Genomic DNA, 6,000 nt, shown 5'->3' with positions numbered 1-6,000 from the left:
CTAAGATAAATAATAGAATACCTAATATAATAATTGAAATTAAAATATAAAATTAAAATGATTTGTTAATAGAGAATTACGAAGGTTTAAAATTAAAATATATATATTTTGTATAATTTTATATTTATCATCTACTTTCACAAATAATTCTAGCGAACACTCTAGTATACTAGTTCTTCTTAACAACAACTTTGAGCTATCAATTCTCATCTATGAGTTAACTTCTCAATTTCCAACTACTTTTTCTCTCAATTTTACTAGTTCAAAAACTTGTATCACTTTATTACTAAATTACTAATGTTTGGTAAATAAGTTTCTTTTAAATTTATTCAAATGCTACTAAAAATAAAAATACTATGGCAAATTCTTCTTTCATCATATCAATCAATCTAAAAATTTGTACTCGACGAAAATGATCTTAAATAAAATGAGGGTTAAATAAAATAGGGTGTATATAAAAAAATACTTTCAGAATATTTTTTCAAAATATATTTTTGATTTGGATTTCCATAACACTTTTTCAATTCCAGAATTTTATATATTTCTAGATTTTCTGGATTTTCTTTTCAAAATATATTTTTTTCATTTTCAATTTACTTTTTCGAAATGAGATTTTAATTTTCAAATATTTTTTGAATTATGTATTTTCAAATCCGGATTTAAAAGGTGATGGGACGCAAATTGGTATGGTTCAGGAAGAATTTGCCAAATAATATTTTATTTAAAAATCTAACTTATAGCTTTATATTTACTTTTATCCTTACAGTATTTATTAAATTTTATTTTACTATTTTCTATTTAAGACATAATTTTATTATTTTATTTTCTTCGTCCACGCATATATAAGGCGTGACTTTATTATTCTTTTTATATAAGTTTTTTTTTTTTTACAAAATAAGATAGCTGAAAATAATGGAAAATAAGTTTACTACTATTATTTTAGATTTTTATATTATATTATATTTTTATTTTAAATATTATAATATTTGTAGTATTCATTTTACTATTTCATAATTATACTTTAATACATTAATATTTATAAATGGTAGATTTGTTTTAATTTTAGTATTTTAAAAAATAGTATTACATGGTATAATTTAAATATATTTTTAATATTTTATGTCTATTTAAAATATGTTATTTTTTACTTTAATTTCAATTTGAAAAGAAATATTTTAAGATACAGATTAATTATAGATACACATATATCTTATGATATGGATAATTCCTCTAACATCGATTTTAATTACTTCTTTTAACAATTTTTTTTTCGAACTGAAAAACATTGTGGTAAACCTAACATAGATTTAATTATAATTATAATTTCTAAAAATTAGGGTAAATTTTTCCCTCAAATTAAAAAAAAAGTTAATTTTAATCTCTCAAATATACTAAAATATGATTTTAGTTCCTACGTATTAAATTTGAGAGAATATAACAACTTTAAAAAACTCATTTTAATCCTTAAAATTCAGTGTTTAGAGATTAAAATCATAAATTTATAGGTGATCTTCTTATAATGAATTTATTAATATGTTTTTTTTTGTTTATGATCATTATTTGGAATAACTTTTTTAGAGATTTTTTAAGAGAGAGTAAAAAATAAAAAAAATCATAATCTAAAATTATCTTATAGACGAGTCGAAAATATATTTTTTAAATAATTATATAAGAGAGTTTTACATATTACTACATACATAATAAGTTAATTAACTAATGAAAAAGTCCAATTCATTTTTTTCTTATTTCTCTTTTATAAAGAATCTACAAATATATGTGTATATATTTTGGTTTATTTATTTATTACAATTTTTTTTTTTTAAATTGTTGGTGGAATAGTTATGGTCTTAAAAGAATTATACTACTTTAGAAAATGGAAAATGTTTTTTATTTCGGTGCGCAGACTTGGAAGATGTGAAGATGCCACGTGCACACTTACATCTTCACCCTTCCACACATACTTTTCATAAAAAAACTTTTCTTTCTCTCTCCACCATAAGTCTAAAAGTTGCACACTTTTCAAAAAAAAATTTCAAACTATTTTCTTAGTGTTAATCTTTTCACAACATTACTGAATCTCCTAATAACTAAACAATAAAAATCAATAAAATAAAAAATAATTAGTTACTAATGGAGACTAAATTAAATATTATTTAAAAAAATATTTTTAAATTATTTTTTATTATTATTAAATAGTTTTTAAATTGATATTTAATTAGCTACTAAGATTTTAATTATCAATTATTTAGATTTTAAATTTATTAGGAAAAAATTTAATAATTAATTAGTTACCAATTTAAAAATCATTTAATAATAATTCAAATTAATTTAATTTTTTTTAATATTTAAAATAATATCTAATTTAAACACTAAAATTGGTTTCTATTGAGTATATTTATAATTCAAAAGGTAATGAGAGAATAAAATTCTTACATTTACCGTTTTTTCCTCCAAGTATTACATTGTAATTATTCAAAACAAATATCTTTGTTAATAAGTGTTTGAAAATGTATAATGCAATATGCACCTAAATTTACATTGTAATTATTCAAAACAAATCTTTGTTAATAAGTGTTTGAAAATGTATAATGCAATATGCACCTAAAACAAATTTTCTCTTTTCACTCCTAAGGAACGAATATACAACAATATGGAAAAACAAATTTCACAATGAAAACACAAATGCATATTATACCAATGCAACGTGAGAACCCTAACACATGTGTTTCTACACTTGTGCTTCCCTTTTTAATTGTTTAAAATATGTTTCATTGATGATTTTATAAATATTGCATTTACACTTAGCTTTTTATTGTTTAAAAACCATATTATATATAAACAAACAATTTATATATATATATATATATATATATATATATTTTGATGTCAATATTAAAAAATAAATTTAATTTCATTTTTTTCATGAAAATATCTATACTATTTAGGTTTAATAAACTTTCAAGTTTTTCTTAATAAATTTGAGTATTTTTCATTTGAGTCCTTATTAAAAACAATTGGTCTATTGAGTACTAAAAGAAATTATATTTTCAATTTAGTACGTGTTATTTCATTCTTTTGTTAAATGGGTGACGTAACTATTATCTTATCCCATCACATTTCTCAGTTCTCTTCACATATTATTTTGTATCAATATTAAATGACATAGTTTTATGATTAACATAAAATGTGACTTTTAATGTTGGATAAGGATAAACGAAAACAAGAATGAAAGCAAAATGAAAACCTAAATATGGTTTTGGAAGAGTGGGGAACAAGTGTGAGGTTAAACAACAAAACGAGTGTGGAGTTGGAGTTGCATGCGAAGGTAGTGAAGCACATCCTATAATGAAGTCTATTCGTGGGACATCCAGTAACATGTGAATTTTATTGTTTTGGTTAAAACAACAAGGAACAACTTGTTTGGATGAGATTAGAAAAGAAGTGAAAATGAAAATGTATTGCGTGAAGGTAAATGAAAACAAAGAGAAAAGCAAAAGCAAAACCTAAAAATGGTGTTGTTGGAAGACTCTAAAACAAGGGTGAGGTTGGAATTGCATGTGAAAGTCGTGGAGGAGTAAAGTTTTTCAAACTTACAATAATCACAACATATTTTATCTAACTTCACTATGAATTTTCATAAAGGTCACACCTTTATCATATTCATTTTGTCTTTCACTAAAAATCTTATAGTGAATTGGTCAAAATTAAGTACTTTATAAATGTTGTCTTTGATTATGCATCTTTCATTATCTTATTTGTAACTTCATTTAATCATTGTTATCACCTTGTGTCCCTTTTGTTATGAAGAATTTGTTGTATTTTGTTATAAAGAAATTGTTGTACTTTGTGTATACACTAATAAAGAAAAAATATATTATAACGTTTATGGTGGTTTTTAGCACCAAATTAATTGTCTCTCCTAGATAAGTGGTCACATGTCTTTAATGTTGTCCTCCATCCCATGCAAGTGTCCACTTATTCTTCAAAATTTATCCAAAAAATGAAAAATCTAATATATTTATATGTTTGAATAATGTTATTTTTAAATAGTACTGTTGTATTTCATAACCAATTTCTTATAATTTTGTATGCATTATATAGTCTTATGCACAAATGTTATAAATACACAAGTGTTATCATTACATTTAAATAATACCACATGAAATCAAGGTAAAACAAAAATATTAAACTCTACATAGAAAAAAAAATGGATTTAAAGAGGACTTTTTAGCCAATTGTTGTAATAAAATTTAAATGACTATTTCTTTAAAAAATAAAAAAAATACAATTTATTAAATTAATGACCATATATATTCTTTAAATTTCCTTAAGTGTGATAATTAATATTATTTTATACCTACAAATTAAATATAAAATTTAAGATTAATAAATTTCAAAAAATTAAAAGATAAAAGAAGCATATATGTTTTAGCTTACTAAAACTTATAAAATATTAATGATATAATTTTAAATTATAATGTGAAAAGAAACAAAATAGTTGTAGATTTTGAGGGTTAAATAGAGTTTAAAAATGTTTTGCAATTTTTTTTTTATAAAAAGATGATGATTAAATGATGTAGAGAGATCGTGTGATAATAAAAGATAGTTTTAAAAAAAAGTGTTTTGAAACTAGCTTGTTATAGATAGCTAAAAGTTAGTACAAGTACAATAAATGATGCAAGAAAATATTTTAACTTTTATATTGGTTCACACAATATTAGACTACGTGTAATTTTCCTTACAAACTATATAAGGTTCTACTAATTAATAAATAATTATAAGTATTTTGGGTAGTCAGCTTTATAGTTTTTGAGATGGAGAAGTTACATGTTCATCAACTGGTAATAGAATTGGGCATCTAGTAAGTTGTTCGACTTCATCCTCATCATTACTAATTTGGATAACTTAGACCAGGTTTAAGGGGTGTTTGTGCAGAGCACGAGCAGTAGAAACTTATGAGGGAGTAGCTTTTGGATGCAAGTACAATTGCTATGAAACATCTTCTAATAGTTACTTAATTAGAGGTTGTCTTTGAGGTGATAAGCTCTTCAGATCAAAACTGGGTGATCTTCTAAGTCCCTTGATCGTTCTTCAAGTTGAACAATTGGTTGAGAAGGCTTAAAGGAAAGTTTGAGTCTCTTCAACCTTCATTGTTGAGTTGAGACAATTTAGAGGGTTATTGTTGGCATTTTTAATTATGTCATGACTTAATAAAATGTTGAAGTCTTGGAAGTCCTAGGGTCAGTGGGAATTTTAAAAGCCATCCAAGATCCACACCTTTTGGGCTCAACAACATTTGGTGCTTCCTCACTCATGCTTTAATCATCTGACCTTGGTGATAAATAGTCCTACCCATCATTGGAATCGATGGGTGGCATGTTTCACTTGTAGAGGTGGTGTAATCTCCTTCTTACTCAGTAGCAAGTTTGGATATCTTTCCCTATGCTCTAGCAATATATGAATGCCTTATAGAAATGAACATCTAGACTATTGGTTTCTTTAATGGCCTCAGGTCCAACCCTAGGTGCATATGTTGAAGGTACAAGTCTTTGAAGCTTGGTTACTTGATGATTAAATCCCCTCGATTGATGAATATTTGCTAGACCTTGGAGTTTAGCCTCTAGAAGAACTAGTGGAAGACGTGTTATGCTTCTACAATATCCATGTGACCAACATAGTGTTATGCAATTCTTAAGTGTTTTCTTCTAGATCCTTGATAGAGTGTAAGAAGTTGACATAGATATGGATTGAAAGGTTAAATGGAGTCCTTGAAAACAAATGATATAACATATCATTCGAATTTTGTGACATGGTTTTTTTAGACCCCATCCAATGAGTGTAATATTGTTTAAACATTCATATTTAGACTACATTGGTGATTTAGGTACAAGATAATTTGTAATTATGCTTTCACATTTGAGAGTTCATTAGCCACTTAAAACCAATTTTAACAATTTTACAACTTACATTACAAGAAAATCATGAAATAGAAACCAATTT

Source organism: Phaseolus vulgaris, chromosome 2 (genome assembly GCF_000499845.2).
Source record: "Phaseolus vulgaris cultivar G19833 chromosome 2, P. vulgaris v2.0, whole genome shotgun sequence".
In the NCBI taxonomy this organism is placed as follows: domain Eukaryota; kingdom Viridiplantae; phylum Streptophyta; class Magnoliopsida; order Fabales; family Fabaceae; genus Phaseolus; species Phaseolus vulgaris.
The sequence above is the reverse complement of the archived record's forward strand: the minus strand, read 5'-3'. Positions refer to the sequence as shown.